The sequence below is a fragment of the Podarcis pityusensis genome (assembly GCF_964106645.2).
Source record: "Podarcis pityusensis genome assembly, chromosome: 1".
In the NCBI taxonomy this organism is placed as follows: domain Eukaryota; kingdom Metazoa; phylum Chordata; class Lepidosauria; order Squamata; family Lacertidae; genus Podarcis; species Podarcis pityusensis.
In genome coordinates this window covers 51,717,632-51,741,792 of record NC_138028.1, presented here as the reverse complement: position 1 = coordinate 51,741,792, position 24,161 = coordinate 51,717,632, and the positions used below count along the sequence as shown (strand labels likewise).

At 44.7% G+C, this 24,161-nt stretch overlaps 3 long non-coding RNA genes across 4 annotated transcripts; 2 read left to right on the top strand and 1 right to left on the bottom strand.

Moving 5' to 3' along the window:
• Window positions 1-2,676: 2,676 nt before the first annotated feature.
• On the bottom strand, window positions 2,677-8,035 carry LOC308460208. The gene is made up of 2 exons (XR_013978497.1): window positions 7,913-8,035; window positions 2,677-3,820 (listed from the first exon to the last, which is right to left on the bottom strand). It is a non-coding gene; the product is annotated as an uncharacterized lncRNA (long non-coding RNA).
• Window positions 8,036-8,323: 288 nt separating this feature from the next.
• Window positions 8,324-8,920, top strand: LOC308460214. The gene is made up of 2 exons (XR_013978498.1): window positions 8,324-8,390; window positions 8,723-8,920. It is a non-coding gene; the product is annotated as an uncharacterized lncRNA (long non-coding RNA).
• Window positions 8,921-10,979: 2,059 nt separating this feature from the next.
• On the top strand, window positions 10,980-13,864 carry LOC308460218. Of its 2 annotated transcripts, none has more exons than XR_013978499.1 (2): window positions 10,980-11,396; window positions 13,608-13,864. It is a non-coding gene; the product is annotated as an uncharacterized lncRNA (long non-coding RNA). The 2 variants fall into 2 exon arrangements; XR_013978500.1 differs by having other exon boundaries at window positions 10,980-11,573.
• The last annotated feature ends 10,297 nt before the right edge of the window (window positions 13,865-24,161 follow it).

Sequence of the window (24,161 nt, the reverse complement as noted above, 5' to 3'; positions counted from 1 at the left end):
CCTTTTCTATATAGGGCCCCTGCCCCATTTCTGGGTCTAGGCCTCCTGCTTCCAGACACAGCCAATTTTTGTGGGGGTCAGGCATGGTACAGCCACAGGGGACAACTTCACATGGCCAGTGCTTTTTTTCTTAAAAAAAAAATGTTTAGGGGTACTCTCATTTTGACTCAAGAAAATCACCATTTTATAGTTCAAATCAGGGCAAATAAATACAACAAATTGACAAAAGTACAAAGATTCACAAAATGTTGAGGGGCATGCGTCCCCCTGCATCCCCCCAGGAAAAAAGCACTGCACGAGGCTGTCTGTTATACAGTGGTACCTCGGGTTACATATGCTTCCGGTTACATATGCTTCCGGTTACATATGCTTCAGGTTACCGACTCTGCTAACCCAGAAATAGTGCTTCAGGTTAAGAACTTTGCTTCAGGATGAGAACAGAAATCTTGCTCCGGCAGCGCAGCAGCAGCAGGAGGCCCCATTAGCTAAAGTGGTACCTCAGATTAAGAACAGTTTCAGGTTAAGTACGGACCTCCGGAACGAATTAAGTACTTAACCCGAGGTACCACTGTATGCTGTTTGTGCCTGACTCTTCTTCATTTACAAAATGCAGCCATGGAGACTACAATCTAAAGCACAAGATCTGGATGGAATGAAGTGTTGGTGACTTGTGGAAGCCAGTTAGTTGGTAGTTCACTGCACCTAAACCAGAGTGATGTATCGACAGAGTAAGCGGAGCCCCAGCAGAGTCTTCAGAGCAAAACAACTTCTTCCAGAGTTCCCAGTTAAGGGGGGAAATTCCTCTCCCACATAGTTCAAAGCAACAAAGTGTATATTGTCTCCAGAGACAAGACAATGCTAAACACTACTATCGACAACAGTAGTTCCCAATTAGCTAAGTACTGTGGATTGCCTGTTTTCCAAAAGCCAAGCCATGGACCCTTTACTTTTGAAAATATATATACAGTATATCTCTATAGTAGTTTTTGTTATGCAAATGGTACCACAGACCCTCTGGGTGGGTTATGCAGACCCCACTGGAGCACAAGTTGGGAACCACTGATTTACTATATACAGTTCTTCTGGTCTTTGAAGTAAAGATACATATGTACAGAAAGACCAACTAACTAACTATCACAATGCTAGTCAATGTTGCTGTTTAAAACCCACAGCCTCTTCCTCTATCTCACACAGATTCAAAGTCAGATCCTGACAGCAAACAGTACGTGCAACAGGACAGGACCTAATGAAAGGAAATGCCCCAGAGAATTGTCAGGGACTGGCTGAACAAAGAGGAGTGGTGGGAGGCACAGGGCCAGGGTTTTGGTGGTGGGAGAAGACTGCAAGGAGTGGCTGGCTGCTGAAGGAGGACACCAGCACTGACAAGACTATTATACCCATCTCCACACGTAGGCCTATTTCCCGAACCAATGAGAGGGTGAATGACTCAGCAAGTCATACACTCAACCTCACTGGTGTTGCTATGGTAACCCAAGCACCTGGCACCCTTATCTCAGAACATCTGGATGTGAGGGATGTGCTCCTCAAGACATGAGACCAAGCACTGTGCAATTCAGCTCATTGTTCACATTACGCTAACATGGAGGAGGAACGTCTTAACCCTTTCCTCTTTCAGTGGGGCACAGTTTCCACTAAAAACTTCTCACACACCCATGCTGTCTCTCTCCACTTTTGTCTCTCTCCACCTTCATATGTGAGAAATGATACCAGGCCCTATGTGGGGAAAGGGCATTTTGGAGGGCAATCTTAGTGAGAAAACATCTGGAGAAGAAATTGTTAAGAAGCCACTCTACCCTCTTGGATCTTCTGATTTAGACTGTGACCTCTTTACAAGGCGAGGGCAGACTTGTGGGATCTACTTTGTTTCTTAGTAGAATCCAGAGAGCCAGGAACCACTGTCAGGTGCAGGAGACAGAAACTTAGAATTAAACAATTCTGAAAGTGCCCAAACTGAATGGAGCTCAGAGAAATCCATTCCTGGTGACACCGCTTGAAAAGACACAAACAACACTTTCTTCATGCAAGAAGTGTAATGGGAGGGGGGGCATTTAATTGTTGTCATCATTCAATATTTAGGACTCTGAAATTTTTGCCGCTCTACTTCAAATCACCCAGAGATCTATGGTAAATCCCAATCTACCTTTTGGTCACCTCAAAGTCTACAGCAGTATTTTTTTTTAAGAACAGAGCACATTCTGCATTCAACTAAGCATCATTTATAGTATGCCCCTTTTACTCAGTTCAGATCATACAGCCCCAGTTTTGACATGTTAAAGGAAACTTGTTTAAATCCAAAGCAGCCTCCAGCAGGCTTGTCTGAACAGAAAAACACACGAGGGAATGGCTCTTTTTTTCTCTTTTTTTTTTTTTTTGCCCCCTCTTGTCATTTCCCTGCTCAAAATCACCCTCCTAAACTTATTTTTCACTTCCAGAAACAAAGATATGAGGATCCCATATCCTTTTCCCTTGCATGTGAAAAAGCAGCTTGGGGAGGGTGATTTTGAACTGGAAGAGGACTGAAGGGGAATGGGTTAAGCAATCTCTGTGCTAACAAATCAGAGTGAACATGTCCTATATTTGCGTCTTCTGGTCAGAGGCAGCCTGTTTCAGCCTATTTGTGTTTATTTTTTTAAAAAAAAACCATACAGAAAAGAATTGGAGTACTTTAGTTTATGTGTCATTTGAGCCTCTGCAGAAATACTTGGCCATATCAAAGCAGCTTTCCGTATATGCAGGAGAATATCTGCTTCTCTAAAAGGCAAAAACATGGAGCATGTTGCCGTAATTTTGAGGGGCTGCATGTACTGTGTGGTTACCTCAGGCATGTGCAGTCTGGAAAAGAGCTTTCTCCAGATCAACACTGTGCCACAGACAGTTGCCTCAGAGGATTGGTTGTTAGTCAAACTCCTCAGCCTGCCTGTTTAAAACTCTGCCAGCTGATCTCCATCTGGATGCGGGCTGTGAGCCATCGGCAGGTAATTGCTAAAGCAAGCAGGGCTGTGTTAATTGGAACTGCTGCAGCCAAGGATGCGATCTCAGTTAGTCTTGGCTCCATGGCAGCTAGTATAGGAGAAACGAATCCATAGGGATTCAGATTCAATTTTCCACTGTCTTGCTGCTCCAGAAATAAAGCCAAGCAGGACCAGTAGGATTCTAGGAAGAGACAAAGCTCTACAGAGATACTGCAGCTGGGGGGATGCTGGGGTTTTCTGTGTGCTACTATCGCCTGCAGATGACCGTAGCGGTAAGGAACAAACTAACACACCAGCCACCCTTCAATTGTCTCTTTCCAACCATCCAGCAGCAGTCATGCTGTAAATGGATCGACTTAATGTGGTTATTTTGCATTTTGCGAGTAAGCAGCACTGGACAGGGGCTGAGACATTCAATGCTCTGGCTAAGGAGATCTCAAAGGGCATCTCAAGTTTCTCTTATCACTGCGCATTTTGGCAACCATCTATTCTGAAGCAAAGCCAAAAGCGGCTGGAGGAGTGATTTGGCCAGGTTTCCAGATTTCTCCCTGGAGAAGAACAATCTGATAACCTTCAAAGATTACTCTAGTTGTCTCATCCTGTAGACACCCTGCCCACCTGAAATTGTAGCTGAGATCATAATCACCACCATGATCCCTGTACTGCACACGCACACAAAGTAAGGGAGCCCCAGTTGCAGATCATAGTAGTGGCTGAGCAGACCATCGCAGCATTGCAGTGGGATGGAGAAGAGGCACTTGCAGAAGCGGACAGAACAGAAATAATCTTTCTTCTCACTGATGCTCTTAAAGGTGCAAGAGCTCCACCTGGTGAAGAAAAGAAATCTGTAAACCTTTGGTTTGGGTTTTTTTCCTCCTCCTCCTCCTCCTCCTCCTGCTGCTGCTGCTGCTGCTGCTGCTGTTCCCAGGTTTACTGCCCCAGTCGGTAAACCCCATGCTGGAGAATTCAAAGCACAAGCAGAGCTGCTCCAGCTGCTGGGGAGGAACCCAGAGCTATGACTGCAGCAGCATGTTGGCTGAAAACCAAATCGGTAGAAATGAACTGGGTTTGCTGCTCCATTTCTAAATGCATGCAAATACTCACACATGTACAAAAATCAAATGCCTCCATGCAAAGTACAAAACTTTTTAGACCAGGGATGGTGAACTTGTGGCTCTCTAGACATCATGGAATTCTGACTCCCATTAGTCCTTATTTCTGTTTTACAAGGGACGTGGGGGGTGCTGTGGTCTAAACCATAGAGCCTAGGGCTTGCCGATCAGAAAGCTGACAGTTCGAATCGACAGGGTGAGCTCCCGTTGCTCGGTCCCTGCTCCTGCCAACCTAGCAGTTCAAAAGCACATCAAAGTGCAAGTAGATAAATAGGTACTGCTCCGGTGGAAAGGTAAACGGTGTTTCCGTGTGCTGCTCTGGTTCGCCAGAAGTGGCTTAGTCATGCTGGCCACATGACTCGGAAGCTGTCTGCGGACAAACGCCAGCTCCTTCGGCCAATAAAGCGAGATGAGTGCCGCAACCCCAGAGTCATCCGTGACTGGACTTAACGGTCAGGGGTCCCTTTACCATTTATGCAAATACACAAGAATTCTGGGTTGTTCAGTGCAGCACTAACTTGGGTAGCACAGGAGAAAGTACCAGAGTTGCCATCAGTGGGAGAAGATGCAGAAAGGCTGGAGAGATTACATGGCCCTTTCACTTTACTGCTGTTTTTACATCAGTCCGGACAGCAGGGGTTTGCTGAGCAAAGAAGAGTTCAAGTACCCCATCACCACCCACCACAACTGCTATGTGTCCTATTTTACAGGGAGCAGTCCTCTATTTGAAGGATTGTCTGGTCCAGGTTTGGTTTACATAAAAAGAGCCAGAGGAAGGGAAGGCGAAACTGCTTATCAGCCAATAGCCCCTGGACCACAGACTGAGCAGGCATCCAGGTCAACTGGTCACAGGTCTTCCACACTATGGCCAAGAGTTCCCTTTAAATTAAATGTTTATTTGTTTGAAAGCATTTCTAAACTGCTTGATATTTGAAAAAAATCTCTGAAGGGTTGTTAAAAAAAATACCAGCAATAAAAGAGTATCGTTAAAATACAACATAAAAACCAGCAAAGCGCTATTCAATTAAAAACAGGAATACAGTCATAACAGCGTCCAGTCTTCTGGGTCAGGGAAAGCCTGGGCGAAAAAGAAACTTCCTTTACAAGACATCAAGTGGTGGATGATGCTTTGTGTATGGCAAAAGGAAGGGCATGATGCAGGGACAATGGCAGAATATGCCGGTTCTTGGGTCATTGTCCTAATATGAGATATATATAAATGGGCAATGGGATCTCAAATTTTCACCTCTACATATAACTTAGCATGTCCAAATGCTATGCAGATCTATGCCCCACTTTGTCCAAAACAAAGAAATGCAGGAGGTCAGTCTATAAGTGCCCCAACCTTCACCACAGCAGCAGCTCCTCATTGTGGGGGCAAGCGGCTTCCTTCCCATTTTCGTCCTCAGTTTGTCCAATGGGATTATGGGCTTCTTCCATCCACTGGCAACTGCTGGTGGTGGAAGCAAGGAGGGCAGATGACCATAAAGATTACTGTGGGGAGTGGTGGGGAAGTAAAGAGCGGAAGAAGCAGGAATCCTTCATCCCTTAAAATAGATTAAGGGGTTAAACCAGGTTACACTATTTATACCACTGGCACCGACCCATATGTGTTTTAGGCATCAGCTGAAGAGGCACCGTTTCCTTCCTGCATTTGCTGTACATTAATGCCCGACTGTGGTTGTTGCTTTCATTTTTATGGAGAATGATGTGATATATAATAAAACAGAAGGGAGAAATATATGCTGCATTTTAACTTTTGATATAACCCTCTCTGGGTCTGTTCTTGGGGAAAAAGAGCGGGCAATAAATATTTTAAATAAATGAAGTGCTGCTCCCAGGCACTTTCCTGAGGTGAAGTGTATTGTGGGGCTTCTCTCAAAGAAAAGCGGCAGCTCTGTATCAGGTAGTTTTTAATGTCTAATATGTTATTATGTTTTTATATGCCCTGGAAGCCACCTAGAGTAGGTGGGGTATAATTATTATTATTATTATTATTATTATTATTATTGGGTGGGAGGGAGGTTTTTGCAGTTGAAACCTAAGGATTCACATACAAGTTAACCACAAGCTGTATTAAAGGTAAAGGGACCCCTGGCAGTTAAGTCCAGTCGCAGACGACTCTGGGGTTGTGGCGCTCATCTCGCTTTACAGGCCGAGGGAGCCAACATTTGTCTGCTTCCTCAGATGATCAAATAAAACCATTAAAAGTAGTTTTTTAAAAATACAATTACCTCCAAAAATGCAATCACAAAATATAGATTGGGTTCAGACATAACACTAAGACATGGTTTCATAAAGCACGGTTTAGAATTATGTATCAACAAGGCCAAAGACTGCAAAGTGATAATCTGGCAATGCTGACAATATTAGTGGGGCTTTTATGAGACCAGAAGGCACATGTCCCCAGCTTGCAGTGAACCAGAAAGCATCAAACAGCTTTCTGTCCTAAGGAGATAGTATTTGCGCTCCGCTATGGCCTGTTTTCCCTGCCTGAGACACTCCAAGCTCAGGACTTTTTTTGAAAGGACACAGGGCTTTGGCCATCTGTGGCGCCTTGTGGAAGGCTGATCACAGCTGGCTGGAGGAGACCAAAGAGACGAAGGAGACGTTGCATACAGAGACTCCTTTGAGCTCTTTCCAGAAGCTGTTCAATGAACTGTAGAGAAATTGCTTAATTGAGGCATTTACAATAAGTGTTGCAGAAAAATGCCTACTGTTACTATTATGGGGCATGAGGACAAAGAGGTGAGCTTGGGCATAAGCTGCAAGGGGGCATGAAATCTCTGGGCTCTCAGTGAAAGCACACAGTTTCATATATAATACTTATCACCAGCTCTTACATGGATTTCTCAGTGATGGGTGAACTCCCCTCAGCTTGCCTCCAATAATCCCTTCTTTTCTCTCTTCGCTTTCCTGGAAAAGGCTTTAAAACTTCATTTTTTTCATGGCAGGTTGTTTTTTTTTAAAGAAAGCTTTTGGAAGGGAGGAAATTGGTTAAACCAAAATGGGGAAAGCAGGTGCCCATCCTCTGCCACTGTACCTGAGGACTTTCTAACCATGCTTTGAGCATGTTTTAATGGAGAAGTATGGTAAATATAAACAAACATTTTTTAAAAATGTAACAAGGCCCAAGTTAGAGAGCACAACCTTTTGCTACCACCTTTTGTTTTAGGTGATTATAGGCGCACTAAAATTCCAGATTTATCCATTGATTTCTATGAACAGCTCTCACCTGCCAATGGAGAATGGGGAGGAGGGAATACTGACACCAGAAATAATCGTACGTCATGCGTAAAGCGGAATAGTAGTTAATTTACTGATATTGATCATACTTATATACACCTGAATAGGAAATGCTCTCAGACTTTTCGGGGGGGGGGTTAATGTGAAACTAGTATTTTTGTCATCTTTTCTTTTAACATCTTTGTCTGCTTGTGCTTTTAATAATTGGAGTGATATCCAAATATTTCACACTCTGAGTAAACCCATCAAAATAAATTAAAGTTATTAAGACTACTGACGCAATAAGACTACTCCGAATGCAACTAATGTTGGATATACCACTTGGGTTTTTATGGCAGGGGTAGGACACCCACAGCCCACAAGTCAAGTGGGTCCCACCAGACTCACCAGCTGTACTCAGAAAATGGGTAATTATAGCTTTTATACATTTGTATTACACACATGTTCTAATTATGAAATCCATATTTCTTATTCAGGTGGTCTATAAATATTTCTAATAATAAACAAGAACCCAAAGGTATAGGGTGGTATATAAATTCAATAAATAAATAATTCACTCACTCACTCACTGCTGAGGGGCAACCACAACTGTGAGGTCTGACAAAATTGTGGTGCATCTCCAGCTATTGCCATTGCCTACAGTCTACCTGTGCCATCACAAAAGTGCATGGCAGCTTGGTGGATATAAAGGGGTGCCTTTTCATCTTCCCCAACAAAACACAGTGGGCAACACCTGTGACATTCTGCATTGCCCTGTCTACTTCCCCTTGGAGGCGGTGAATTGGCAGACAGACAGAGACGATCATCTGGCTGTGGGGTGCTTTGGAGCAATAATAAGGCAACTTTACTTGCTGACAGGGATCACAGCTTGGTTGGAAATTGGCTAATGTCTAGTCATGGACCTGGCAGATGTTGGTGGGTGGAAACCGTTGGAGTTCGCTTCCAGAAGCCAGTGGATACCAGAAGGCTAAAAGCAGGCTGATATTTGTGGATGTAAGCTGGTTGGGATTCACCTTCAGAAGCTGCTCAACAGAAACCGGTGGATATTTGTGGGTTGGAGCCAGGGCATGAATGCAAACGAATGGCAAGTGAAAGATAAGTCCATTGGCATCTTTCACAGATGTCAGATGGAGTATGCTTTTGCGTGTGAATGAGAGGCTGTGAATGTGCTCAAGGTGAATGATGTGTGCATGTGCATGAATGTGAGGTGTTAAAGACAACTCGTGGATACTCATGAACAGATGAAACCTGTGGAAGCTGGCAAGCTGAATTTAGTGGGTGAAGTTGCCAGGCAGAAGACAGTGAAGCTGCCTGGATGATGCTATTGGATGGTAGCCATCTCCTTCACTGTCTCTGTTTTTTTCCGTCCAGGGATGTCTAAAGTCAGTGGAGTTTTTGAAAGATCACACATTCAAGCAGCAAAGAGGGCTGTAGGGCTGTCTGAAGTGGGTGAGGCTTTTTCAAGACCCTTCACCCCCTGTGAAAGCAATGAAGAGAACTGTAGAATTTAAGAACAAGTCAGCTTGTATTTCTAAATGTATGTTTTTCTGAATACACCTATCTGTAGTATCCAGTCTATCTTCTTCTTCGATGGCAGGTAAAATACCTGAGTTTATGGTGTGACCCTCATATCAATACACATGAAAACATTTTTAATAACAAAAAAAAATGTTGCTGATGTGCCCCATAATTGTCAGAACAAGGTTGTGCTGATGCCTCTTCAGCTGTTGCCATTAGCTACAGACTGTTATAGTGGTTTAATTTCCTGAAATGGGAATGTTTGCGTATGTTGAATTGCTGTGTATTTTTAGCAAGGGGTCTTTCCTTTGGCAGTGGCCAGTCTCATGTGATTGGCTGACTGTGAGTTACATGAGACAGGCATTCCATTCTGTTGTGACTGTTATACAAGTGACTGTTGTTTTTAACTGTTTTCTGTGTGTGTGTGTGTGTGTGTGAGAGAGAGAGAGAGAGAGAGAGAGCGCGCGCAAGAGCGAGAGCGAGAGAGAATGGCTGCTGAGAGAGGTTTCTCTGAATGCTGCTGAGGATGGTGTGTGCTGATGTGGCCTGTCTGGGGTGAAGCAGACAGCAGAAGATCCCTAAATGTTAACAGGGAGGAAACAGGTGCTCCCTATAACGAACAAAGTGAATAAGCATGAGATTGCAGATATGGTCTTCTCAGTTTTATGCTTATGAAAGCTGCCAATGTTATGCTGAGAGAAAAAAACTAGCTCAGTATTGCCACAGCGGCAGAGCAAGCCGATCAGGCACCTGGGCTGGCACGCGTGCCCTGCGCCCAGGGGCAGGGCCAGCCATCCACGGAGCGAGGCCAGCCATGGCAGGACGCTCCACGGGGCCTCCGAGGCTTCTGCCGGCCTCCTCCCATTCAGTCGCCCTACAGGTGAGGGGGAGGCGGTGGGCGGCCCGTTTGGGGCAGCGCGGAGCCTGCAGGCACCCAAGCCACTGCGTCACTCCCAGGAGAGACATGTGGCTCAGGTACGCCGCAGGCCCCGTGATGAGTGCTGCCCGGCATTTTGTCACACACACCCAGTGGTGACACCCGGGTCGACCCACCCCCACCGCACCCCCTTCCTCTGCTCCTGTATTGCCAACACGTGCTTTTGCCAACATGGCACTTGCAGGTGCCATAGTGTCCACAATCTCCTGCCAAGTTGCCCCCCCAAACCCCCCTCCCCCCAGCTGAAGTCTAAGCTTGAAGAAACTGCCTCATTTATTAGTACTGAAAAATACTTTGTTTGTTGAAGTGTAATATATAGAATGAGAGGTGGGGAGAGATAGGAATGGAGGGGGTAGTTTGCTTTTGGTTAAAAATGTTTACATAGATGACCCTCAGGGTCCCTTCCAACTCTACAGTTCTGTGAATCTAACATTAAAATCTTTTATCAACCATAATGGCCTTTGAAGAATACCCTAGAGAATAGCCTGTGGGTTGTTCCCATTAGCACAGGTGCTCTACCTACATCTCAGCACCACTTTACTCCTGCTGGAACCAAGCTGTATATAAAAACTATAAATAAATATTGTGTATAAATATTCTTTGACATTTGCTAAATTACAGTGACTGAGAACTGACGTAGTTTCATACAGTGCTCAGGATAATAGCATGCTAACCCCATGAGAAAATCTGAATATACAGGAATATGTATCTATGGGTGCCTCCAGACTGCTACAGGACAGCTTCAAGTGCATACCAGAAATTTAGGTATGCACAATTAAAGTGGGTTAAATCACTCTGTCGTCCCAGGAAAACAAATCCGCTTTAAAATAAAGAAAAGAAACAGGTTTGTTGCAGTTAGGAAAGTGACGGGAGATGCACTGAAAAGTGTGGAGTGAACAAATGATTAATGGGCACATGCGTTGACAACCGTACAAGCAAATCAGGATGAATGTTCATTGTCACACAACCTCTCCACAAACAAATCAGATTGAATGTTCAATAAAGAACAGATATAAACTAATCTCCACATAAGCTTGGTGCAAGCAGATCGGGATGAATGCTCAATAAACAGGTCACCTAGAGGAGCCCTGAACTAGATGGTAGTCCTGTCAGATTAAATCCTAATGTTATTAGAGCAAGAAATGTTCTTTTCAGGAGACAGCGACCTTAAGGTTCATGGGGGAAGAGGCTGTGGAGCTATCTATTTTTTGAGATGCCACCACCACTACTCAGATCTCTGATTCTCTTCTCAGAAAGTCACAGGGCCCTTGATTTGGGGGCTGCAACCCAACACAGAACCCAAGCCAAGGTTTGAGAAGGGCCTGGTTGTTATGGTAACAAGAACTCTCAACATCAAGCAAGGAAAGAAGTGCCTCTTTAAAGAAGCAGGTTGCCATGGCAACTAGCATCTTCAAAGACCAGTTTATTTTTTGGAGAAAAAATATTCCCAAAGGTTTCTCTGATAAAGGAAAACCCAATACATGAAAGAGTGCTGAGCCACTATGAGATTTGAGAAAACCACTGTCCAGGCCAGCAGGTTAGATCTGGAAGCTGAAAGTGACATACCAAAGGAAGGAAGGAAAACCAAAGGTTCGTTAAGAATAAAACCGGAAGGCTGTTGCACAATATGCTATTAAATAAATGATGAAGAGGCAGTGCAGTCTGCATTGCTTTCCATGAACTTTTGATCACAAGGGGGGCTGTCACCACCACCACATGACAGCTCTTTAGCGCTGCTACAGCTTGGCTACTTGTACCTGAAATATGGTAAGAAGATGTAATGTAGCTGTGCAATTTTGGGTTGATGGCCTGTTTCCCCCCTTATACCCAAAGTGCTTGGCTGCCAAACACACCTCCTGTCTCTGCTACATTCTGCTGCAAGTGAATTCAGAGGCAGGACACAGAGAAGCTAATTCTGGCATAACAGAATTAACACCTTAACATTTGGAAAAGAGAGCTGCACCAATTTCTTTGTGATCCAGAAGGAAGAGGAGAAAGAAGGAAGGAGGTACATGAACTGCTGCCACTGTGGCGGGCCTGTCAAGAGCTTGTCTGAGGCCCAGGGTGGGAGTCTGGTTAGAATAAAGTTATAAACTTAAACAAAAAAGCAGCTGGTCCCTGGCAGGAAACCCCAGCCAGCTTAGCTCCAAGGCCCAGGACAAGTGTACCCGGTTCCTCCCCTCTCTGCACAGGCCTGTACTGTGGCATTGCTAAGTTGCTTGAAACATAATTATGTGGCATTCTCTGTGTGTTGTGAGAGTGCATACAGTCCCAAGGGCAATGCTAAAGAGTAGTCAGACAGCCCAAGTGATCAAATAGTGGTCCAGGTCCAACACAATGAGCAAGGTCCAAGGTCAATCCATAAGATCAGGTTCCCACCTCTGCAGAAGATCCAGGATTGGAATACCTGGAGCCAATCCCAAAGTCACCACCCAGTAGACTTCCCAAAGCAGTCAAGCCATGGTCCATCAACGGAGAAAGCTGAGCAGACTTGCTTTGCTTTTATCCTTCCCAATCCTGATTGATGCACCCGAGTTTGCTCCAGCTGAGCAGCTGTGCCTCTCCACTTGACGAAACGTGATCCTCAGCTGGTCTGAGCCTAATCCCACTGAGTAACCACATCCTCCTCACCAGTGTTATTTTTCTAGAAAAGGAGGTGCCAGAACTCAACATTCTGATCATCTGTTGTAGCTGGATAATTCTAATCTGGTGGAGCAGAGCAATCTCCACTTAAGCTAGTAAAAGCAACACCTTGCCTTATTCTCCTTATGAACTGCTTTCATATTCCTTGTGTAAATGTATCTGTAGCAAGCTTGACACAATCACTACACACAGTGCTATTTTTCTAGGGGAAAAGGTGCCAGAGCTCACCATGAATGCCTCCCTTTTTCTCTTATAATGGCAATGGCACCCATCTGAGAGGTGCCAAAACTAAGTTTGGCTGGGGGGGGAAGGCCTGCTTGTCCTGGTATATACCAGTTGCAGCTGCAACTCTCACTGGGATCTTCCTCCCCTTCCTCTGTGTCATGCCAGTTCATGACATTGCAGGAAGTAGTTTCTCATTGGTTTGACCACCATCTTGCTGTTGGCATCCGTGTGCCTCGGGAAACAATGGAGAGGTGTGCCTCTGGGGGTGAAGTCAAACTGTTGGAAGGTTACAGCGCCTGCTGCGGCTGTAGGGACTGATATGGGAGAGACATGTTTTGTTGTGGCTGGGGCAGATGAAAGGTGTCCTGAAATTCTCTGTTTGTGGGAAGCAGCTTCTCATTAGTATGGATACCATCTACACACACAAAAACCCAACTTTGCAAGGATATACAGGCTGCTCTCAACTTATGCAGGAGTTATGTTCCAAGGATAACGCGTAGAGGCAAAACCACATACTGTATAGTTAAAACACATTGGATTCATCGGTGGGTGGGATTGCTGGAATATTTTTCCCCAGATGCCTGCCCACTTTCTGCATATATATATATATATATATATATATATATATATATGCCAAGCGTGTAAAGCTGAGTGTGCGCAAGTTAAATGTGTGTAAGTTGCAAGTTACCTGTAATTAAAACTGTCCAAACTGTGTGGGGAGCTACTTTGTGCTAGCAGCTTTTCTCTATGTAGCTGTTTCAAGTGGCTTCATACACTGCAGAAATCATGTGAATCTGCTTTAGAATGGAGATGCTCCCCACCCACTGCCTCACCTGTTACTTTGTTCCAGAAATAAAACAAGATGAGTTGTTCTGGTGATTAGTATCAGATGTGTATATAACACATTCATCTTCCCCCTCTTCATTTATTTAGTCATTGCAAAGGAGGTGTTTTGAGTATTCATGGAGTAATTCAGCATTGACATTGGGATGTACTTTGACAAGAAATTCAGTCCGTTCCTGGAACTGACAGAGGCCAAAACAAGGATGGCGTCCAAGTAGCAAATGGAACATCTGTGCCCACATCTGGGGTATAGTGCCATCTCCTCTTCTCCTTCAGAGAGATCAGCCTGATGCAATCTGGGCCAAGAAGATTTGGCCTAAGCTAATAAATCTCCAGCTGTCAGGAAATTCCAATCAAGTTCCCAGTGGCTTAGTCCAGTTGGTAGGTATTACATTTATTCTAGGCATGGCACAAGCCAGATTGGTGGGAATGGAACAAAGGAGGACTTGGCTGCATGCTTTCAAGGGCCTCAATGGGGAAAACTCTGGTATAATATTTACTACTGCAGCCTTGATGCGAAACTGAAGTGGGAAACAAGCAAATGTTAATGTCATGCAACTCTTATTACAATAGCACTCAGAATGGCTGCTGTCGTATGTGTTAATTTTCTGCTGGTGTTTCTCTGTCCATTTACTCACTCACAGAGCATTTTAATTTCTACTATCATTATATATCCCCTTTATAGAAAACATTAATTTCTATAACTAATAGGTTTTCATCACTTCGCCTCTTGATGTAATCACAGATATCTGTGCCCAACTTCAAAACACCCTCTGAAGTTTCATTGACATTTTCCACTGCAACAGCTTCATTTGTTCTGTTTTGACACCCCAGGCTGTTGTAAATACATCTGCATTCTCTGTTGTTTCATCCACTATTGGCTCACAACTCGGTTCTCTTTTGTTCTTCCCAGCTGCATCATCTGACTAAAGCATATCGGAATTTGCAGTCTCATATGTGCCTCAGTCATTTTTGCATTTTTACAGACTCGGGTTTTATGCAAATCATAGAACTGGAGGGTTGTAGGGGACCCCAAGGGTCATCTAATCCAAAGTCCTGCAATGTGGGAATCACAGCTAAAAATCTTTGAGCCTTTGTCATAATTATCCTTCTGTGCCTGTATGTCTTCTTTTACAAACTGACGTTGTAGTAATAGTGCTGGGATGGAGAGTACAGTTCTCAAACATCTATCCTTTGAGTGCTGTGCAAGTTAATCCTGAATTTCCTATAAGTGCAGTTTGCAATCCATTAACTTGTGGATCAAGTAGTTGTGGATCCTTTAAGTTGTGGGTCCTATTCTTCTATACCCCAGAGAGCAGTGGGGAGGGACACCATCACTTCAGGTGTGGACTTTGATACTATGGTGCCCTGAGCCAGGCCAAAATTTGGCGCCCTCTCGCCATGCCAGGCTTTAGGAATGAGGTGTGGGGCTCTGGTAGGGTCCTAGAGCCCTCTCACCTCCTTCCCAAAGCTGGGCAAGTGCTAACTAGGCTTTAGGAAGGAGGAAGGACTCTAGGACCCTGTCAGAGCCCTCACACCCCGTTCCTGTAGCTGGGCAAATGCTTATCTGGCACCTTCTCCACTCAGCGTCCAGTCAGGTGGTAACAGTCACTCTGCCCTAAAACCACCTCTGATCACTTCCATGCTCAGCCTGAAAGGAGAGGGAGAAACATATCACTCAGAAAATCCCTGAATGGCTCTAAAATGACAGCTGCACTCCCCGTATCCCTGCTACCACTCCTGGGATGTGCTGCCAAAGATGCTCACATATGGTGGGAGCTGGTGAATTCAGGTTAATGGGATACTAGGGTAGTTGTGTGCCATAGTTTACAGAGGACAGTCCTCTGTTTCGAAGGTGTCCTCTGTTTGAAGGGCTATCTGGCCTAAGTCTAGTTTAAGAATAAAGAAACAGAAGAGGCCTTGGAACTGTCCAACAATCAGCACCTGGACAGCACACTGAGCAGAAACATCAGTCACCTGATCATAGACTTCCTCACTATGGTGAGATGCATTGTACTTCTTTTTAAATTATAGCAGCTATTTCTAGATTAGCACCTATACTTACAAATTAGCCTATGCAAATCAGCATCCTCTTTTCAGGTGAAGGGTGTTCTCTTTTGGGGGACACGTTCCAAGTGCACCTCCCTGCATCACACCAGGCATAGGCAGCAACTACTATCAGTTCCCAGGCACTCCTCCAGGCAGGAGTTCAAGTCCTCTTATGCACATGCAGGCACCATTTTGGAGCATACCGCATAACGGGAAAGAGTGGATCTGGACCACAAGCCCATGTTTCTTCCTACTTTGGAAGCAGCCATTGTCTGCCTTGTTCCTGGACTTTTTCTCCTTTCCCCAGAAGGTGGGTTGGCTATGACAGAATCTTGATTTGCTGGCTCTACTTCAACTGCCTGGATGAGAATGAGAATAGTTGTTGTTGCTAGCTCTTTGAGAAGATCCTATGCCCTGGGTTTTAGCTCTTGGGGTTTGCATTTGAATGCTGAACAAAGCAAGGATGACTTAGGAGAGAAAGATCTCGTTTATAAAAAGGCTTAAATTAAACTACACAAGCATAGATGTCTGCCTGAAGAAGTTGCCTCAGACGCTGAGACGCAGGCTAAAAGCACTGTGTCATCCAAACAACTTGCATGGCTAAGCTCCATGTTGGGCACTCCATCCCCCTCTGTGAGGACAAGTCGCCTGCTTCATTCCAGGGTTCTTACAAGAGATCAGTTCTCATGCAAATGTTCAATGAGTCACAGAGAAGCTCTGAAGTACAAAGAAGCGCTCTTGTCATAATCCAGAAGCAGACCTTATCTCTCTCTCTCTCTCTCTCTCTCTCAGGTTAGCGCAACAAAGGAAGAGAGAGAGAGAGAGATGGCCTGCAGTGAGGCAAAGCCTGCCTCCAACTCCCAAGGAGCCTCTGCAATGCTACTGCAAGGGCAGGAGGAATTACAGCGGCACTTTCCGCTCCCATTAACTCCCTTAAATGGCCTCATGTAATAACACCAGGGCAATCCATAAGATTCAATTATGTTTATCAGGCAATTAGGCTCACAAAGGCCCTGTTAGTGCGGAATTAACACTTGGCGCCTTCGCACCAGGGGACACATAGGTTGGGACAAGAAAAGAGGCTGGGCAAGGGAAGGATGCATCCAGTGGAATGAGGGGCCTCTCTGTTGCAGTTGGAGACAAACACCAAAGGATAACTTAACTAAAAATAAGTTTCAGACCATGGGCATAGCCAGGATTTTTGTTGGGGGGGGGAGGCCTTTTGTTAGGGGGGACAGAACCTCAGTTTGTTATGTATTTTTATTGATTTGGGGGACAGCTGCCCCTCCTTGCCCCTCCCTTGGCTATGCCCATGTTTCAGACAGAGACCTCCCATACTTGGGATTCTTAATGCTTCCCATTTCCCTCAACAACACATACAGGTTGCTTGCTTGCTTGCTTGTTGCAGCATTTGTATGCTGTCTTTCAGGGCTAACTTTCCTAAGGTAGTTTGCATCATAGTAAAATACAAACCACCCTCCATAATTAATAATAATATCACATAAGTCATAGTCCATACCAGTGCTTTTTTCTTTAAAAAAATGTTCAGGGATACTCTAATTTTCCTACTCATATTGAAATACTGCCCCTCAATGAGGCCAAACTTAGATTCACAAAATGTTTAGGGGTATGTGTACCCCTGCATTCCCCCCTCCCAAGAAAAAAAGCACAGGTCCATACTGAAATTAGTGCTGTGCCACAATTTGTCCTCCAGTTTCTTGAAAGTTTTCTTCCCCTGAAAATGTGCTTCTGCTTTTCAGCCTCATTCTCAAAGCACTTCAGCGTTTGTGGGTGGCTGAAGGGTCTTGGGGTTACCTTATCACTGCAAAGTGGCCAACATTGTGTGTCCAAGAGAGTGTATTTCATAAGAACATAGGAAGGGCCTGCTGGATCAGGCTGATGGCCCATCTAGTCCAGCATCCTGTTCTCACAGTGGCCAGCCAGATGCCTGTGGGAAGCCTGCATGCAGAACCTTTCCTATAAATGTTCTGCAGCCTCGCAGGCTGCCCACAATTTCTGGTATGAAAAAAGCTTCATGGAAGGAGTTTGCCTGGGCTTTAACTGAAGCACGTGCACCCAGGAAGGCCACCGAGTGCAGACAACTGGTGAAAAGACTTGTAGATGGACTGATGAGATGATTTATTGAATGAAAGGAAGGGCTCTTACAAATATCCCTCGAAAGTAAAGTAAGCATGACAAAAACTCTGCACACCACCCATGAGAATTCCACCGGTTTTTTCCTGTCCCCTTGGATAATTTGCAAATGCAATTTATTTTCTGGCACAGCACTAACTAAAACATTAAAACATTGACACAGCAGCATTTTATAACAATACAGGTCATTGTGTATGTTCATTAAAAGCAGATTAAAATAGAGCATTAGAACAGCAGTAGTTGAAAAACAATGCAGAACACTCCAAAGGTAAGCTAAAAGCATCTGCAATAAACCAACATGGGGTAGAAATAAGAGAGGTTGTGCATCCCTACACCCCACTAACTACTTCTTCATGGGCTGCTATATGTCACTGGCTGAGCTCTTCTGATCTTGCAGACCTGAGTGAGCAAAAGGCCTAAAGGGAAAGAGGACTGGCTAAGCAGCGTCCTGAGAAACTAGCCAGTCAAGGGCAGCAGGGGGACCTAGGAAAAGAAGAATGGCTATAGAAAGTGGCCCATAAGAACAAAGGGATGAGGGGAAGTTCAGAAGGATAGATGGCCCCAAGATACTACTAACCTACAACTAGCTACATGTTTTTCTTCAGTCCAAAAACTAATCTCCCCCAGCTTGCGATCCACTCTGCCCATCAAGGAAGGAGGACTTGATCCCTTATCCATTTCCTTACCTACAGACACTTTACAAAGTCTGCCTCCACCCTGACTGCTTCTTTGTGGTCTTGCCATCTACCTTGCTTTGTCTCTTTCTCAGGATGCCTGGGCTTTTTAATTCCCCCATATAATGATGTGGTTAATATTCTGGGCGCAAGGCTGCTCAGCATCACTCCAACGACAGCCAGAGATTAAAAGTACAAATATAATTAGGGTGATAATGCCCCTGTGCAGTCGGCTGGAATGGTAGGAGAAGGGAGGTGAGCTCATTGGCATGCTCTCAGCAGTTCACCCCCCCCCCCCGGGCTCAGCCCCCACAGTGCCTGCCTCCTTTAGACAGCATCACTGCTCTTGCAGCCGTTGGCATAACACACCAGGGAACAGATTCCCCCCCCCCCAGGGGAGACATTTTCTCTGCCTTATCGGAAGAATCTCGGGGGGTGCAATGTCTTATGGTATATACATAGACACACACACACACACACACACACACACACACCCATGCTACTGGGGTACAACAGTTTGGGCATTCTTCCTCAAGCTCCTGAGCTTCTGCCTCTAATGTGAAAGCATGTGATAGTAGTTAAGACCATGTGGACTCTGTGCAAATCATGGGCTACATTCTGAAACCAGACCTTTGTATTCTTCAGTGTTCAGCTCAATGAAAGTAAAGTATAGAGCAGCTCTGGTTAAAATGAAAATAAAAGAACAAATGGATTGATGGTGCCAATTATATATTGAATTTATTTCCCCAATTTTGATTCCCTCCCCCCCCCTCAAGTCGGCTGCAAGATTTTATATCCAGAGAGCACCAGACTGTCAGGGACATGACTGCTAAGAAATCTTGAAAAGGCTTGCTCACTTGGAGAAGAGAAAGCTGTTGTTGCTTGTGTGTTTAAAATGGTTAGCAGCAAGGTACCTATCAAGGCTCTCTCATTAGGTTTCAGAGTTAACACCTAACTGTGATGGTGAAGTGTTTATCCAAATAGCCCTGCTTTCCTCTGTTGCTACTTCTCTCCATTCACGTAATTACTTAATGTGTGAATGGCAACTCATCAAGTCTGAGTCAGTCATGTGCTCTGTCCAGTCTGAGGCTCTGTCCAGTGACTCGGATTACAAACAGTCTCATTTTGAAAGATCTGGGAGACAGCCACAACCATACTTTAACTAGGCCTTCAGAGAGAACCAAATTGTGGCACAACACCAATTCCCAAGATTTTCTAAATGTACTACTAGACAGGCACAGCACCTTGCTTTCCCTACAACATTTACTCTGAATATACAGTAGTGGGACTAACCAACCAGCTATGTCTATGTGGCTTGAATAAATCCTCAGCTTGCATAGGAACTGGTTATCCCACCTTTGCTAGCATGTACCAAGGGAAGATAGTGGCATCAAGCAAAGTTCTTTTTATTAACTCAGACATTTCTAGTACTGCTTCTCATCCGTCACCTACTATTTTTATTTGTGCTTGGTTTTAGTATGTTGCATTGAAAATACTGGGTTTTTATCCCTTGCACTGTAGCAGACTACCCTAGAATCAACTTGATGAAGGACAGTATAGAGCTGTTTAAAATAAATTTAATCAATAATGTGGTACTTTGAAATTTTACAAAACAACAACAAAACACTTCATTTGTATTTCAAGAGGAAAATACTAAGTGCTATGCTTAATCTGAGATATGGCAAGTGATGGGGATAGAGAAATTTGATCCAACTCACATTTAAAGGTGAACCTACAGTAACTAATTCACAGTTTCTGAAACAATACAGAAACCAAAACACAACCACCCTTCAAAATTTTATGAACCTTTTCCAACTCTAGGGTAAAGTGTGCATAAAAATACACGTATTAGAGAAGGTAACATACAAAAATGCAATAAATCGGGGAAATAGCCTTGCAAAAATGTGTATATTAGACAAAATTGCATATAAGCAACTGCATATTAGGAAAGGTTCACACTAAATTGCTGATGAATTTTCATGAGGACATTACAAAAAATTCCAGGCTGATGTGGAAATGTGGAGGACTAAACCTAAGATCAGAAAAATGAGAAATTGACAGATTTGCCCGTCCCTAAGTATGGATCACCTCAATATAGCCCCAGAAGGTGAACATGTGCAGTAATAGGGGGAAGAATTCAACATTGCGCTAAAACAAATGCCTGCAGAGCTTTCTGGCAGACAGGCTGGATGGAACTCAAAACCCTACCCCACAAAGCCCTGGCCATTCCGCCACATTCTCAATGTGCATCTTCCTGTCAGGCTGACATTACTGCATTGACTTTCACTGGCAAACACCTTCCCAAATCCCCACCTCTTTGAGAATGTGGGGCGATAGGGAGGGAGAGTTGGAAAAGAAGGAACAAACCATCCCTTTTCTCACCCTCTCCCACATTTCTCACCACCACTGTTCGGCTGGGAGCTGCAATCACACACTGTTGGCTCTGGAAACACAAAGCCATCAATCCCTGTTAGGCAGCGTTGAGCCTTGTCACACAGTTCAAAACACAGGCTGAATGCTAAACCTGGAGAAGTTTGGAGCTAATCCCCTATGAATCAGACCTTTTCTAGACCTGATTCTTAAACCACATAGTGGTACACCTAGGAGCTCTCTCGTTCTGTGGGGCTCATTTGTGCCATAAATTATATAATGAACATCTGATGCAGACTCTGGATCACCTGCAGACTTCACCTCTGGTCTGGTGGTGCTGTTGCCGAATACCACATCAGTCCAGAATAAGACCATGCTCATTCACGACTTGATAGCGGATGAAGAGGCTATCTTGGCATGTATTGCCAAGACTTGAATGGGTGAGTTGGGTTGACCTGACCTAAGTCAGCTGTGCCCATCTAGGTACTAGGCTGGGGGGTGGGGGTACAATGTGAGTTACTATTGCCCATAGAAGGCCATCTCCTTTACAGAAAAACTCATAATCCTGGGATGGGCACCTGCACCTGATTTGGGGCCAGAGAGACAGATTGGGAATGCTGCTGGGTGTATGAACAGCCCTGTTGCCCAGCAGCATCCGTGATCGAACTGACCGAGGTGGTCTCTAGTAAGGTGTTGGAGGACACCGGTTACTACTTCAGTGTGACTTCAACATCCATGTGGAGACTGGACCAGCACAGGACTTCATGGCCTCCATGACAACCATAGTGGGTGTCTCAGATGCTCACTGGTCCAACACACTAAGCAGGCATATGCTTGATGTCGTCTTTACCCCCAAGTGATATGAGAGATGAACTAAAGGTAGGGGTGTGCAAAACACTCCCTTGTCATAATTGGACCATTACCTGAAGTTTATATTAGTACCAGCAATTCCCTCTTGCAAGGTCTGTTCAGATAGCCCGCCCTCAGAGACTGATGGAACCTGATGGTTCAAAGTGCATACAAAAATGTATTAATTAGGAGAATTTCACACTAAAACGCTGGTGAATTTTTAGATTTTTTTTAAAAAAGCAGATTGCTACAGAAATGTGGACAACTGAACTTAAGACTGGAAAAATGATAAAACTGAGAGAACCAAAACTGACTGATCCATCCCTACTGAGGGGTAAACTACAGTTCCCAGTATACTTTGCAGGATGCAATGTGCTTTAAATGTTCAGTGTGTACACAGCCTTTATCGCTAATAGTTGAGTTGTGACTACTCAGAGTTCATGACTGCCTTGTCAATTTCCAAAGAGGAGAGTCCTGCAGTCATGAAAGCAGGCGCTAAGGAGTAAGTCAAAACTTATCCTGGAGATCATAGGCATATAAACTGTAGTTCCTTATTGAATTGATAGATTGAGCTCCATGCTTTGAACTTTCATGCAAATAAGGAACTGGGAACTTCCAACATCATAATTGTATTCCTGTTTTTCAGAGAAAATATTTGGAAAGGTATTCTGTATGTTAATTACCCAGGCTATTAGGAGTCGACAAGTTCTGTTGCCTGAAGTGGAATGTCATTTTGAATGCTTCCCATAACAGCATAGGCTCAATCTGTACCTGTTTAATAAATGTGGTACTTATTTCCTAGTGTGGGAACTAGCTGCTGCTAAGTGCTTAATTTGTTCTTAACACTAGTTCATGCCCTTCAGATACAGACATTTGGGAAGTAAAACACCAGCTTTCAAAAGATCTTACAGTCTTCCGAAAAGCATGAGGAGTAAAAATGTCATTATTGAGGCAGCCAAGTTTACATCTCTCCCATAAGTGGAGCATGCCCGAACCATCATGATCCTGTTAGAAAACCTGTCCTTGCCCAGCCAAAATGAGAATTGCTCCATCTGCATCACAAGCTCTTGTCTGAGCATTATAACCCTTATCAGTGCCCAGAAAAGCCCACATCATTGTACTAGAGATATGGTAAAAGTCATAGTGGTGAGGTTGGGGAAACCCTTCAAGCACTGTTGGTGCCACCTAGAGGAGAGAAAAAACAGTGACCAAAATAAATTTTAATGGCCCAACCAGACACTATATACCAGGGGTCAGCAATCTTTTTCTGCAGGGGACCAGTCCACTGTCCCTCAGACCTTGCGGGGCGGACGGCGGACTATATTTTGAAGAAAAAAATGAACGAATTCCTATGCCCCACAAATAACCCAGAGATGCATTGTAAATAAAAGGACACATTCTACTCATGTAAAAACACGCTGATTCCCAGACCATCCACGGGCCGGATTGAGAAGGCGATTGGGCCGGATCTGGCCCCTAGGCCTTAGTTTGCCTACCTATGCTATATACTTTTGGATTACTCACTCCTTTTGAATGCCCTAAGTGGGGGCATTCAAAGTGAAGTGTGGGGGAAGCCCTAAGTGGGGGAAGTGAAGTGTTAGCAATTCTGGTACATGTATTTTATAAATATCTGCAAAGGTAAATATCTCTGCAAACAGATGCTGTTGGGAAGATCTGCAGGAAGGGAAGGGTTGCTAAAGACTCTTCCTACCCACCAGATATGCAGCCTATACAGCAGGAAACTGAAGCAGCTTTATTAAATCGGAACCCCAAAATTTGGGCTCCCCTCCAAACTGATGGGGATCCCAAATTTTGGGGTTCCGATTTAATAAAGCTAACTGCAACAGCAAGGCAAGGAGAAGACCTCATAACCCCCAAACCCTGCTCAGCTATTAAGCACACTGTGGAGCCAACAGTTCGACCTTTCAGATTGTGATGACCACTTGCACCCTACTCATGGTGCCCCACAGCCTGTGACAAACAGGGTATCTGACCATTCACCAAAAGCCATTTTATACACCTCAGCTCCACTTCAGGCGATTTTTGGTGTTCAGCAGCAGGTGTAGCCACCCAACAACTGCAAAGCCGCCTGAGAAAGAAGTGATGTGTCGGGTGCTTAACAGGCTAGAGCAGCTGGTGGAATGTGGACACATAAACAGCATCTTGACAGAAGCCCCACTGCCGCTGGCCAGAGTGGGGCACAACAGCAGCAAAGTCAGGGTGCTGCAGGTGCACCAGTGGGAATGCCACCCTGGAGAGCCAGTGTGGTGTAGTGGTTAAGAGCGCTAGTCTCGTAATCTGGTGAACCGGGTTCGCGTCTCCGCTCCTCCACATGCAGCTGCTGCGTGACCTTGGGCTAGTCACACTTCTCTGAAGTCTCTCAGCCCCACTCACCTCACAGAGTGTTTATTGTGGGGGAGGGAGGGAAAGGAGAATGTTAGCCACTTTGATACTCCTTCGGGTAGTGATAAAGCGGGACAGCAAATCCAAATTCCTCTTCTTCTTCTGACCTCGTCCCGGCCTTCTGAGCTCGGAAGCATCCCAATAA